This window comes from Rhinolophus sinicus, linkage group LG12 (assembly GCF_036562045.2).
Source record: "Rhinolophus sinicus isolate RSC01 linkage group LG12, ASM3656204v1, whole genome shotgun sequence".
Taxonomy (NCBI): Eukaryota; Metazoa; Chordata; class Mammalia; order Chiroptera; family Rhinolophidae; genus Rhinolophus; species Rhinolophus sinicus.
This window is the reverse complement of record NC_133761.1, coordinates 46,296,726-46,311,542: the sequence shown is the minus strand read 5'-3', so window position 1 is coordinate 46,311,542 and position 14,817 is coordinate 46,296,726. Positions and strand designations below refer to the sequence as shown.

Sequence of the window (14,817 nt, the reverse complement as noted above, 5' to 3'; positions counted from 1 at the left end):
GGACTGTGGGGATCGGGCAGACTGGGCTCCGCGGGTCGGGGCGCGGGACAGAAAGGAAGGGGTTTGGGCGGGAACGTCCTGGAGCCGGAGTACAGCCCCGGGGCCGGGTGGTAGTGCCGCGCTCCGGGGAGTCTCGCGGACCGACCCGCCGGGGCCAGCACAGGTGAGCGCGCGGGAATGCGGCTTCTGGAACCCGGGGCCCTCCGCCGAGCGCACGTGCGGACGGACCACTCGGAACCTTGGGGGTTCGCCTGGGGGTCGCCCGTTCTCCGGCTGGAGGCGCCTAGGCTCCGGGGGACCCTTGTCCATATCTAGGTCACGGAGCGGTCGCTCCTCTCTCGGCAGGGACGTCCCCGTTGAATGGGACCGTCCTGGAAGGGGTGGACTGGCCAGTTGGTTGGTTGATTTGGGGGAAATTCTTTTGGCGAACGCCTGCAGAAGCCTTCTTGGTTCCCAGCCCCCGTGACACCTGCCTCGAGAGCGGTTCCTGGAGTGACAAATGCGAGGGTTTGTCCCTTCCCTATGGCGTCTGTCCCCGAGGCTGGTGCTGAAATGCGCCGCATTTGCGGCGCGCGCCGGGCGGCTTTGTTGTAATTTTTCAATTGCCTTAGAAATAATAACGGGAAGGCGAGGGGGCAGAGATGTGGCTGGAGAACACGTCTTAATTTAGGAGGATTTACTTATTTTTGTGTATGTGGGGCTATGGTGTTAGGAAATCCAAAAATGTCAAAGTTTAATCGAGTGGTAAAGTCGATGTTGGACCCCGGTCAGGTCTCGCCCCTCCCCAACCCTCTTCCCCGGGTTCTCCTCGCTTGCTGTTCCCTCCCAGGGCTGTAAACGGCTAGTCACAGCCAGAGGCCTGCTGGGCTGCGCTGGTGTCCCCATGAAAACGTGTCAGGCCTGCCGTCCGCTCCTGAGTCCTGTGATGGAAAATCCTTTGGCAAACGCCTCAAAGCGGCAGCGACGGGACCTAGTCTCTGTACTGGCCCCTTGGTTCCTTGGGGGAAATGCTTTTCCTGAGATTTGCCTGCAGTGGGGAGGCAAACCAGGGATCTGGCCCCGTTCCCTGCAGAGGCTACTGTGGGAGCAACGGAGGTGATGCATGGAAAGGCCTTTTCTGTCCTGAGAAATGAGACATAGGACCTGTAAACTGCAAATTATTTCCAAACTGCCGGGTGGGCTCAGTTATCAGACATGATAAGAGGTGGACATAGCCCTTCATCAATAATCGGTGTTGGTGTAAATACACTGCGTATTGTGATGTTTTGCTAGTTTGATGAGTAGCCTCATCTGGGGTTATTAGGCTGAAATGACAAGGACAATAGACTTCCTGTTTGCTCCTCCGCCCACATGTGGCTCCAATCTTCAGCCTCCTTAAAATTGGCTAAAGGAAGGCAGCTGAGAAACAGCACAGCAGACGGGTCATTCCCTCCGACCCCACGGGTTGGCTAGGCCATTGCCTTTGTCAATGGTGGAGGAACCAGGAGAAAGCTTTTCCCATATTCATTTTAGTTTTTAATGCCAAAATCACAGTCCCTGAGGCTCACAAGTCTCTCTACATTCTTAGAAATGGTGGAACATCAGGTGGGAACTGGGGGAGCAGGTCCCCCTTGGCTCTCTCAGGAGGATGGGGTGGGGCTTTGAGAGTGAGTGTGTGTAATGCCGCCTCTCACTCACTACTGCTTCCTGAGGAAAGCAGCCAAATGACTGAGAAAAAACTGACGTCTACAAATCAGCCTCATTTATTTATAGCCACATCTTACTATCACATTTTTCTTACCTTGTCTCATTTTTGTTCTACTTGAAGAGGAGAGCAAGCCTAAAATGCAGTGCATGTCAGTAGACTCCCCTTTTTCATGGAATTTTAAAACAGCGTCTTTTAAGATGTTACCTGGTTTGTTCTCAGAACACCTATATGAGCATATACTGTCTAATCTTGCAGATTTTCTTTTTTTATTTGCTATTTTTATTCACTCTAGACATACATAGGCATAAAGAGACTTATCATTCAAGTTCAGAGATTATTTGTTCAGTTTTTGTAAACCAGAAACTGAAATTTAATTTCTTTAATACACCAACAATACTATACAACATCCTTTCAGCAGTTAGCCAGCAAAGGTATTTTAATTGAAAATCAGAAGCTAAGTGAGTGTCAGGAAAAGAAAAACAGGGAGGTCTATTACCGTATATAGACATTAGCAAAATACTACTAGAAGGTTTTAACTAGCTGATTAAAACCAAATGAAGACTACAGCAAATATCTTAAATAAATGATCAGAAGTGAAAAGAAATGCAAATGAAATTTCCATTTGGGGAAGGAAGTAGAGGCAAGAAGTACTGCTGAAGAAAAAATGACTGCCGCGAGAACGGTGGGGACTTAGAAAGAGATGAGTTCAACACACAGGCTGGAACATTCCACACCAGTTTGTCAGGCTTTAGTTAGGTCACATGGCAACCCGTGTTCCTCGGGTACCTGAGCAGACACTGGCACGTCTTCTGCAGATGGGCATGCCAGTGTATTGAAGGCATGGTACTTGTAATGGCCCCGGGTGCCAAGCAGAGGGGAGGGCCCGCCTGGGAGGACCAGATGGGGTGGGGGCCAAGGTGAGCGGCAGTGATTGGGGGCGTGCTTCAGCCTGGCACACCATGGGGGTAGTCTCATAAACCTCACACCACACCTGCAAGATTTCTCTTTAGCAAAAAGTGCTGGGGAACCACTAGTGTCCTTTCCGTCCAGGAGTGTTCTGGCAGGGTGTTTGGTGGGCGGTGCTGACTAACCAAAGAAAAGCATGTGCACAAAGGGAGTGAGAGCAACTGAGATGTGGGAAGAGAAGAAGTGCAGTGTGTGACCCCCCCAGGGGCTGCGCATGGGCTCCTTCCCCAAAGGACAGGATGTGCTCCTCTTTCCTCTCACCGTTTCTCAGGACACTGCTTCCTGGTGGCTGGGGTGGCTCTCTCTAGTGGGACGTGTGCTGTGAGGCTGAGGAAGATGGAAGGGGTAGAAGAAATGCTTTAGCATCCCTTGGGGCCCAACTTGTCACTTCCCCCACACACACAAAAGTGTGCACACTCAGGTGGCAGCCTCCATCCACTCTGCACCTTCCAGCTTTTCGCGTTCCTCCCTGTGTGTCCTCCTAAGCTCAGGTCCAGGTGACAGTTGTGGAACCTTCTCCTCTACCCGTCTCCACCTCACCACCCATGAGGGAGGGGCAGAGCGACAGCAATGGGGAGAAGGAAAGATTGTATTAAAAACTCTTACTGAAACGCCTTTACAACTAGAGCAAAAGGTGTGACCATGACATGTGAATGTGCCCACATGGTCCCACCCCCTGAACTCAGCGGTGTTGACTTCTTCCAGTGTTTCATCGCGCACACACGTAACATCAGGAGATTACCAAACGTGTGCCGGTATGAAGGTCCAGGTAGGAGAAGTGGAATCAGAGAACAGGAAGGAATGAGCCAGGGAAATCCCGAGGGGCGGCAGCAGAGTGATCAGGGAGGTCGCCTGGGGCCTGCAGGTGGCTCTCCACGGTGGCCGGTGGCTCTGTGGTTCAGGTTGTGACACTGGTGCAGAGGCAAAGACAAGGGTGGCAGACAGCTGGGGTGGCCTCAGGCTGGGCCTGGCCTGGGGTCCGGCTCCTGGAGGCGGGGCAGCCTGTGTTTGCCGCCCACCCACTGCGTGCTGCCCACACAGCGAGGTTTTCTTCCAGGTCCAGCAATAGCCCACCTTTTTGTGCCCAGAATCAAATCATTAATACACCTTGGAAAGAGCTGTGTTTTGTCCCCTACTACTCCTGTTGTCAGGAGGTTCTGGCAGCCCGGGACCCTCACAGACTGAGTCTCCATTGCTGGAGGACCCCTTCTTATCTATGGGACCCACTATCACAGTGGGCCTCCACTTTCCCACGTTTCTTTATCTGTGAGGGTCCAGGCATGCCCTCTGCAATGTCGTCCTCTGCAGTGTTGCCCTCTGCAGTGCTTGTATAGCCTGATGTGGGGACATCTGTCCTGCTGTGCAGACCCTTGACGAACACAGTAGGGGAGGAAAGAAACTTTTCCTCTGCACTCTTAGATTTAGTGTCTGGGGCCTGTGAATTAAACTGACAACAGGAGAGCTGAACAGGAGAAAAAAGCCAGATTAACAGGAGAAAGGTTTGTTATACAGGCACACAGCAGCTCCACAGGAAAGAGGAGAAAACCGAAGAAAAGGTTAGGCTTGAGAGCTTATACACCATTTTAACAAAGGAAGATAACTTGTGGGGAGGTGACAAGACAAAGAAAAGGGAGTTTTAGCCTCTAGGGGCAGTAAATTGTGGGAAGGTAACTATATGGGGAAACTAATGGAAGATAAGGCTTATTTTAGTAAGGTTTGTTTGTGCAGAAGGTACGCTGACCTTCTCTCTGGTGATAGTGGAGGTTTTCTTGCTCCTGGGATGGGAGAAGGTGGGGTACACCTTTACAAAGGGAAATGTATGCCCTGCTTTTACACAGAAAGGGGGAGCCAAGTGTCCCTCCTCCTTAATTGCCTGCAGCTCAAAATAATCCTTATGCCAGAGTGGGGTGGTACATTGTGATCCCCTTCAGCATTTCCAGCAGAGAAATTTCCTCGAAGTCTGGCGCCGGAAGCCTGTGGTATGCTAACCCAGCATGAACAATCCCGATTTGGTTTAGTTTCTGTCACCAACCTTGGAACAGTTCTGTTTTCTCTCTGCCCCAGGTAACTTAACTTACAAGCTGGGGGCCCCACCAGACAGATGCTTATTTACCCCCGACACCTGTGGGGCCACACAGACCAGGGAGGGCTGCCTCCTGGTTACGGGACAGGTGACTGAAGTGGACAAGTGTACGTCTGGTGGTATAGATGGGGAAGCCAAGGTTACGGGGAGGGGAAGGCACAGTCAGGCTTCTGGACTCTTCTAGGGGCAGTGGTGGGTCTGGAGTGCAGCTGAGAAGGGAGGATGCTCCTGAGTGGAGAATCCCAAAGCCTAGACCTCCAAGGGCAACAACACAGGGAAACTGACAGTGACGTCAGCCACTGAATTCTTTCTGGAACAGGGTTAGGTGTAGATCTGCTTCATCAGCATCTCTTCTCCGAGTGAATTTCATCTGAAGGGACAAGGTCACTGCAGTCTCTGCCCACTGAGACCTTCCAGGTCCCTGGGTACACCCCACCCTGCACCCCCACCCTGTCCCTGTCTTGGGGTGGACCCCACTGCCCTTTCGTTTGGGGTTGGTGTCCCAGCACCATTCTCCACGTGGTTGGTCTGGTAGAACTGACTCTCCTGTACTTGCTCTGTCTCCCCCGCAGCGAGTGTGCCCACAGCCGCTGCTCTGTCGTGGCCCCGCTCTCAGGACTGTTAGGAAGAGGTGGGATAACAGGCCCAGGAACCAGCCCCATACCCCCAGGTTCACTGTGATCTCTCCTGGGTCCCATTCCTCCGAACTCCCATTTCTCTCCAAACCTCTCCTTGTGCTAGATTCTGTTGTAGTAAGTAGTGTCGGAAATAACTTGATCGTTGGCCTGGAGTCCAGGCACAATTTTGTTAAACAGTAATTTTCTGTGTCATGGGGTTTGCATCCCAGAGTTCTGCTGGTCCTCACCAAGACAGCCTCTCTCTGGCTTTCCTGGGCCTTACTGCTGCTAACCACGCTGCATGCTATGGAAGGAGTTTTTCTATGCCTATCTTGCTGAAAGCAATAGACTGTATGTAAACCGTATGTTTCTAAGACATTCATTTACGGGATATGTGACATTCACCGACAGGCTACGCACCAGATGTTTTAGGCACTGATGACTTCAAGATGAGTCAGACATAGTCACGCCCTTCGCAGAACTCAAAATCTAGAGAGAATGTGTGTGTCCCACAGTTTCTCTACCCTGGGATTAACGCCGTGACACATGGTTCAAGTGCTGTGGGGGCACCGACCATGGCAGCAGTCAGTGGGACCCAGAGACGGCCTGACAGCAGAGGCCATGCCTTCAGGGGCCCTGGGAAGCTGAGGACGATTTTTCAATCCAGACAAATGAGAAAGGGCATTCCGAGCAGAGGGGCCAGCGTGTGCAAAGGCTCAGAGATGGGGAAGTCCGGGGAGCAGAGCAGAAAGGCAGCCGGAGCCAGGTGAGGGAAGAGCCTACTCTGTGAGGGAGGGACCCCGGGCTGCTGTGAGCAGGTGCGGGAGTTCACAGTCCCTGCGGGTCCTCCGTGCTCCGTAGGGCAAGTCAGAGGAAGGAGGCCAGAGAGCTGGTGGCTGGGCGGTGGGCTTCCCTGCAAGACTCAGGCCCTCGCTCAGTGGGCACTGACTGCTGTCTGACCTAACGGGGAGGGGAAGAGAGCCAGGCATGTGACACGACCTGGTTTAGTGAATGGAAGAGGCCGGCGGAGCAAGCTGGGCAGGCGGAGCAAGCGGGAGAGGAGCTGGGTCCAGGAGGAACAGGAGTCATGCCAGGCACAGGTAGAGTCGCTGGTGCCCAGTGAAGCCACATGGTGATTGACTGGTCTCCCAGGGGTGAAAGAAAACAGATCTGAAGTTTGGGGCAAAACGAAAATGACTGTAAAATGCACACTCTTTCTAAGAAAGGCAGGTTTTCATGTGCTGAGATCCCTCAGAATGGACCCCGCCAGGCAGTCCGTGTGGCTGCTCAGCCGCCAGGCTCTGCGAAGCAGGCAGAGCCGCCAGCAGCGCCCTGCGGTGACTCATGCTTTCATTGTGTCCCCAGTTACAGCTCTGCCTCTCAGTGATGCTTCTTTGTCCCATTCCCCCCCACACACACACACACTTGCGGATCTGGGCTGACGCTGCTCCCACCATCTCTTACTGCCTGTTGATGGGGGGATGGGGGGAGCTGTAGTGTATTAGCCTTCGGGGAGCACGTGTCTCTACCCAAGGGTGTGTTTTTGTTTTATGTCTTCCCCAACCCCTCTCTGGGGACCTAAGGCAGGAGGGCTGGGCCCTGACCCTGCTTTACAGTCATCGTGGCAACTCAGATTGGGGGACCGGTCCTAGGGTCTCCCTGGCCTGCCTCCCCCTGGAACGCTGCTGTGAGCTGTGAGGGGCGCCCGCAGGAGGTGGGGTCTCTCCTCTCACAGTTCCTCACAGTCTGCTGGTTTTCCTCTCTATGTGTTCTGAATGCTGGGGACACAGCCGTGAACAAAAAGCAGGCATTAGGGGTTGGGGAGAAGACAAAAAAACCTGACCTCACAGAATTGACATTTTAGTGGAGGGATCAGACCAATAAGAAGTCAGAAAGTCAAAAGTAACTTAAGTAAGTAATTAAGCATCTTAAAATGGACTAAATGCTTGGGAGAAAACTAAAAGCAGGAAGGGAGACAGAATGCCAGGGAAAGGGTTACAGATTTTAAATGGGCACAAACAGAAGGCCTTGCTGACCTGATCCAAGAGGAAGGTGCCTGTGAAATCAGCTTGTCTGATTCGCTGGGAGTCAGCGAGCACAGAAGCGGGTTCCAATGCGATGGGCCACAGACTCCGCTCAGCTGCCTTCCTTGGCAGGACCAGGCTTCTGCTCCCCTCAGTCTCCTCCCAACACACCCCCCACAGACAAGGCAGCTGCATCCCAAGAGGAACATTTGGTAACAAACTCAAGGCAGAGGAAGAGACTGAGCAAAATGACACAGGATGGAGATTTCTTGTACCAAACAGCCTGACTGTCAGTCACCCAGAGACCGGGCTCCCGATGGGCCAGGTGCCAGGCGGTGGCCAAAGAGAGAGAGCCCTGACCCGGACCCTCCAGAAGGTGCCCTAGGCGGCTGGATCACAGACCCCAAGTCTTAAAGACTTGGGGGTGACTAGAGGAGAGAGACCACCCCCTCCTGTGGACCAGGATGGGTTAGGAGGCACAGCTCGGGAAGAACTGTTTCATGCACAGTAGTTCCCCCTTATCCGTGGTTTCAGTTACCCGGTCAACTGAGGTCCGAAAATATTAAAAAGGGAAAATTCCAGAAATTAACAATTCACGCGTTTTAAATTGTGCACTGTTCTGAGCAGCGTGATGAAATCTCGTGCCTTCCCGCTCCATCCCTCCCGGGACATGGGCCATCCCTTCGAGCTGCATCTTTACACTGTCGAGACCCCGCCTGTTAGTCGGGCGTCTACCAGATAACGTCTCAACTACCAGATAGACTGTCATAGTATCATACTGCTTGTGTTCAAGTGACCCTTATGTACTTCTTCATGGCCCGGAAGCACCGTGATGCTGGGAATTTGGGCGTGCTAGAGAGAAGCCGTGAACTGCTTCCTGTAAGTGAAAATGTGTGCATGTACAGGCAGAAACATAGTATGTGTAGGGTTTGGTACTATCTGCGGTTTCAGGCATCCACTGGTGGTCCCCGCCCCCCGAGATGAGAAGGGACGACTGTATTCTTAACATGTGGCCTGGCAGGTCAACAGGAAGAATCTTGAGATGGAGAAGTAGTTCTGGGTAATTTGGTGGCCCAGGGTCCTCACAAGTGTTTTTTTAAGAGCGGGACAGGAGTGTCAGATGGGAAGGTGCAAGGCTGCTGGCTTTGCACGTGGAGGAGGGGCATGAACAGCCTCTAGAAGCAGAAGTCAAAGAACCAACCTGTCCCCCAGACCCCCCCCCCCACCAGCAGCATCACTGCTGATGCTGTGGGCCTCCGAATACCAGACTGTAAAACAATAAATTTGTGTTGTTGTCAGCCATTTTGTGGCAATTTGTTGCAGCAGCAACAAACTAGTACAGTGTTTCTCTTCCCATTTGGCACTTGAGGAAAGCGAGAGGTTAAGTAATTTGCCGAAAGTTGCTAGCGAGTAAGGAGCAGATCCGGGATTCGAAATTCAGGCGTCTGGCTGCAGTCCGGCAATTGCCCCTGTCACCTGTCTCCTGCCTGGCAGGGACCAAGAGGCAGCAGTTCAGGGCTGCTGGAGACAGGGAGCATCAGAAGATGAACCCGGCAGGTGGGCAGGCAGGAGCCTGGCTCCTGTGGGCTCTTCTTGGTCAGCAGAGGGGTGGTCCCCACGGCTGCTTGCCTGTGCTTCTTTTTGGAAGTGTGCTCAACTCCATACCTGACTGGGAGTGTCCCCAGGGTCAAAGGTCGGCTCCCCCAGCCCTGCTCACCCACCTCTGACACCAGGTGCAGACCGAGCTGTTTGCTGATCCAAAGCTCTGCCTTGTCTCTATTTTCAGTGGTTTCAAAGCACCTTCCTGGCCGGTAGACAGAGAAAGACTGGCTAAGCGCAGCACCTTATGCAGTTAAAATTCTCTTGTCATCAAGCATCTGTTTCTACCTCATAATTCTTTCGTTCATTCCAGTTCTGTTGCTGTTTCATTTAAAGCACCCCCATCCCTCAGTCTTTGACTGAAATAAGTGTTCAGAGGAATTTTGAGGCAGTATGTTAAGTTTTTTTGAATATTAAACACACTACCTGAAACACTCTGGATCTGTCTGCTTCATTTGTGTTCCAAGTATTTTACAGGCCGTGCTTAGATTTTCCAAAGGAGAACCAGCCAGCATTTGATCAGCATTTTGTAGTTTACAAAAAGCTCGCGTTCCCTACCCACGTTCCCCGTCCACTTGCTCTTTTCAGAATTGCCAGAGGTAGGACTCTTTATCCCTATTCTTGAGAGAAGCTAAGGTCAGAGAAGTGTCAGTTGGCCGAGGCCACAGCAGAGCCAGACAGAAACGAGGCTGCCACACTGTCTATTGCATGATCTGCCTTTCAAGTGGAAAAAAATGACCCAAAATACCTTACAAGGAAATAGGGTGCCAGATTCCAGGTCAGCAGTGCCCCCTCCCAAGTACAGAAGTGAAATGCCAGAGCATGTACACATCACTACCTCTCAGCGTGGTGGGTCCCCACCCTGCTGGAGGGGGTGCCTGTGACCCCTGTTCTTCTGACATGAGTGTCGCATAAGGTGGTTTGGACAAAACTCACCACTATCTCTGGGCACCCACAGTGGTTTTCCGGTCTGTTGATGGGAGGCCCTTGGAGAACGTGGCCCTGCATGGCCACAAGTTGCTACAGGCGTGGCTCCCACTGTGATGACAGAGGTGGCAGGCCTGCTTCTCAGTGCTGTCTGCTGTCCTTATGCTTGGGTCCCCAGACTCCTGGGGTTTCCTGTGCTACTCACCACCCCTCTCCCAATGCAGGTGTCCTAGGGACAGGTCCATCCTGGCCTGTCTCTGCTCTCTGTCTAGGTACCTTTGGGGTCGTCTCTTTCTAAGAGCCTTCCTCACACAAATAAAAGCTTTGGCATCCAAACTTGTCCTGGAGGCAGGCTTTCAGAACCTACTTTGAAAGTCAAGAGCAAAATACCTTTGTCTTTCTACCTGTAATCATCCTCGTTCCCTCTTGAGGCAGCATGATGCCTCCAGCGGGCTGGCCAAAGGTCAGGTACAAGGAAGCGCGGAGAGAAAGCACAGACCAATGTGTCGAGACGTTCTCTCTACACAGAGCCAGTCGCCCCCCCACCCTAGTCTGGGCTCATCTGTCCAGTGAAAGGAAGGACGCTCAGGGTCCCCCAAATGGAGGTGAAAGCAAGGTCCCGAGCAGTTACCTGGTGTCCCTTAGCAGTGTGGTGACACCATTTCCCAACCACTCACTGGCTGGTTAAAGGAGGTTAAGTAACCTCCCCTCTTCCAGCCCTCAGCTCCCTCACAGTGGTGCCCAGGATTCCTGCAGACGTCCCTGAATCCATTCCACACCAGGAACCTGCGTAGGTTGACAGAATGTCATGCAATTGATTGTACGTTCCCGGTTTGCAAGTGTGTATCAATAAGATAAAAATGACTTTAAGTGCATTACTGAATTCTTTATGTCTTCTGCGTCAATAGATCTTAAAAGAACTACTATAAGGGAGGCTGCATTTTTAATTTTATTATTTTTTATTTTTTTGCATTTTTAATTTTAGAAGGGACCTTTATGTTTTAAAACCATCGGAACCATGGCCTGTGGAATCCCTTCCGTTTCTAGTCCTCTGTGGTTCATTAACAATGTCACATGATGGCAAATTTTCTAAATATACCCTACATTTATATGCTGTCTACCTTTTTCCGCATTGCCTTTCTGTTTCAGCCGCTGGCTTCAGAGCAGGAACATCTCTAAGCAGCTTTGCTCCTCCCACAGGGCATTGAGTGGAGAATTTCCAGAGGCCGAGTCTCTCTGTGTAGGTAGCGAAGGTAGTTCTGAGACTGGCTGTTGGTCCCCCACCCTCCCTGCCAAAGTGGGGACTAGTTAGTGACCAGTGGGACCAAGTGTGCCATCACGTCGGACCCCAACCTCGGCCTTCTCTGGCTGTGCATCTCCCTCCTCCCTCTCCCAACCCTTTGCTGGGACCAGAGCTTCATCTGTCTGCTCTCAGATATGGAGGCCAGTCTTTGCATCCTTCCCTGTTCACTTACAGAGGCTTTGTACATGAGTTGGACCATGTATCCATTTTCCCATTTTTCTTGTTTTTTATAGCTTTGTCCTGTGCCTCTTCACTAGCAATGTTCCCATCTCAGGGGCCTCTTCACAACAACTAGTTGGCATCTGGTTAAAAGGAGGAATAGCCAGAGCCAGCCTCCCAGGCAGACTGTCTTACTCAGAAATTGCTCAGAGTTGTCCCCGCACGGTCCAGCCACCTGGCGCTCAAGGAGCTGTGTCGTTTCATGTGCTTCCGGAGGGGTGCAGGCATAGGTCAGATCAGCTACACGATCCTGTGGTCTGTGGCTTCCGCAGCTGGAAAGATGTGGAATTGATCTCTGTTTGCTGCCAGGCCTGCCGTTCAGCACTGCCACCTCTGCCACTTCCGGACGGTTCACCTTGAGCAGGTCCTTTGCAGGAATCATCAGCCGGCCGTCAACACATGAACGAAAAACCTGTCAGACTCTGCATCTTTTTCCTGGGCAATATCCAGATTATGTTCAGGCTTCTTTCATGTGTCCTTTTCTGTTTTGGCACTGCTGCTAAAATATCCTCCCCCAGGCAAAGCTGACTTGAACAACCCAGGTCAGTCTGTTAGCCACCTTGGAGAAATCCTGCTAATATATATAACAAATTGTCAACCGTGTCAGAGGCTGACACGTGTCAGTCAGTTCTTCCTCTTTTAAAACTGCTGTCTTTGTGTCATGTGGTCATAAATGCTTCTAATCGAGAATGAGAACTACATTACAATTTGTTTTTCAAGATCAAGGCATTAAATTGTTACCTAATCTCAGAAAAGTCAAGTGACAGTGTCTGATATTCTATGAATTTGCCAAGCTGTCTTACGGGTTTTGTTCCCACCTGAGGCATTTTACTTGATAACTGATCTTTTCCGGGCAAGAAGATGGCAGACAGTTACAAATCAGGACAGAAAGTTGTAATTGCAAACAGAGACTGGATTAAAGGCAAGCCTCCTGGCTCCCCACCCACCCTTCCTACCTGCAAAATACCTTTCCCTAGCTGCTTTATCTCCAGGATGAGCATCAGGGACCTTCAGTCAAAGGGCGGGCCCTGAGCTCCACAGCCCGCGCAGCCGACCTGCTCTGCGTCCTGCGAAGGCTCCGCGGAGCCATCTTGGTTGGTTTTAAACTCATAGGTGATGTGTTCACAAAATGAGTTTTCTTGTCAGAAAGGGCCATCCTTTGGTTAGCTGAGAATTAATCCATATATCACCGCTCGCAGAAGAATTAGAAAAAAGTAAGTTAGCAGGACGCGTAAGCAGACTTGTCAGTCTCTGTAGGTGCCGACAGCGCCTCCTCCTGGGGGTACCAGCTTCGTCCTCAAATCCACTTCCTCCCCGACGGGTGGGATGTGCCCCTCAGGTCCTCGGACCACACTTCCTAAGTGGCACTGAGCTAGCTGCACCCACACCCTGCAGGGTAGCCTTGGGGCCATCACATGGCCTTGTTTATGACAAGCAGACCTGCTGGGGCCTTGGCCTGCCATCTGGGGCTGCACTGACCAGCCCTTCACAGAGTGCACACAGCCCTGTGCTCTCACCTGAGCTACCAGCGTGAGCAGAACACCTGCTGTGACGGCTCTGCTTCCGCTGTGCGGTGACACTGCAGCAGCAGTCTGCTGTCCTCCACGGTGACGTTCAAGTACTTAGGTACTTTGATGGTGTGGATCTGACAGCTTTAAGGTACTGTGATGTGAGGGTCTTTCTGAAACAGAGAATTCTTATATTTCTTGAATAAAGGGTAGCAGCCTCTTTCATGAGCTTGTGTTTGGTTTAAGGGAAGTTATGATGGATGGAGTCTTCAAATAGCTCACTGCTGTCCTATTTAAAAAGAAAGGGAAGGGTACAAGTGGAGATGTGTGTAATCTACACCAACCAATTCGACTCCTAGTAGGTATCCTAGAGAAATTCTTGCTCAAGGATGTGTTCGTAACATTATTGTACAAAATGATAAAATATGGGAAATAACTAGCTCTGCACCAAGGAGAACGGATAGAGGGAGAATGTATACAGTGGGCATTAGCTGCAGAAATCTCAGAAAACAGTCTTATCCCATTTACAAATGTTTTAAATAGGAAAATCTATTGTTTAGAGATACATACATGTTTTAGAAACAATAAAGATATGTAGGAATAATAAACCAAATTCGGAAGCGTGATTATGGGGTAGAGGGTGGACACGCAATTATGGAGAGGTATCTAGGGAACTTCACCATATACTTTTTACGCCATAATATGGGTGGTACATAGACCAGGTGTTTGTGGTATTATTCCCTAAATAGTGTTATGTCTGACATATTCTATAATAAAAAGCAGGCTGGAAATCTACTCATCTTGTTTGCTCAGGAGCATATGGGGAAAAATAGTGACTAGGTTATTAGGTCATAGCAGCTACTTATGAAAAGCATAGCATGCATTTTGTCCTTTGCTGTTGCTATGCAGAGTGGGCCTTAGCTGTCCAGACACTGTCTCTTGGCCACACAGCCAGTCAGAGAACAGGTCACAGCCACACCCCGGTGGCCTGGGGGAAGAACCAGTGAATAGTGGCCAGAGCAGTGTCATACAGATGTGCGCAGGGGACTTAACGTAGCTGTCAACCACCCAGTCCTAGTTTCAGAAAACTTCTTGTCTATTCCAAGAAACAGAAACCAGCTCTGGAGTCTTCAGCAGAAGGAAGATTTGTTGTAAAGTCATTGGAAGGTCACAGAATGAACAGGTGCTGGAGGAGGTTGGCTCCAAGGCAGGATCAAGGTGGCTCTGGAGGCTGGGACTGGGGAACCATGTGACATGGGGTGCTCCATGACCTCTGCACAGCCACCACTGCTGCCGGACACCACGACTGTGGGTGTCGTCTGACTGTCCCTTTGTCCACAGGTCTTGTTAGGCACGTATTGGGGTGAGGGCCTGAATGGTCATTTGGCCAGGCTGTTGCAAGGACACTGAAACCTGCTCCAACAGGAAGTTTTGAGGTCCACCTCAGCCTGACAACTCCATGGAGTTTTGCAGATGTGGTTGTCACTACCCAAAAGGAGCCAAACAAACAATCCCGTTATCCCATTCTACTCTAGCCTTCGAATGGTCTCAAATTCCTCCACTGAAATTGATTTTTAAAGTGGTCATAATAGTGGAGCTGCTAGGTATTATTTTTTTCATGGAATGAAGTCAGAAAGACTCTAAACAGGAATCTTAATTATCTTACTGAAATAATGAACTTACAGGGACTTTTTACTTTATATTTTCCTGTGGAGTTTGGATCTTTATAATGAGCACATAAAACTAGGTTGATATCGTTTGGAAATCAACATGCCCTTCAAAAGAATTATTGAGACCTGGAACCTTCACAGCTGATGATGTCTGAACCTCTGTAGAGGCCGTCGTCATTCTGCCCCTGTGGCATTGACTCAAAGAAAGGAGTTG

At 50.9% G+C, this 14,817-nt stretch overlaps 1 protein-coding gene across 3 annotated transcripts in view; it reads left to right on the top strand.

The window, feature by feature from the left end:
- Positions 1-14,817, top strand: part of GNG4 (G protein subunit gamma 4) — a 45,954-nt gene that overhangs the window by 912 nt on the left and 30,225 nt on the right. The window contains exon 1 of one of the 3 annotated variants that reach the window (XM_019747009.2): positions 13-163. The exons of the other annotated variants lie outside the window; for them this stretch is intronic. The gene's annotated coding sequence lies outside the window, so the exon portion shown is untranslated. Of the gene's footprint in view, positions 1-12; positions 164-14,817 lie in introns of those variants that run through there. 3 annotated transcript variants of the gene reach the window in all.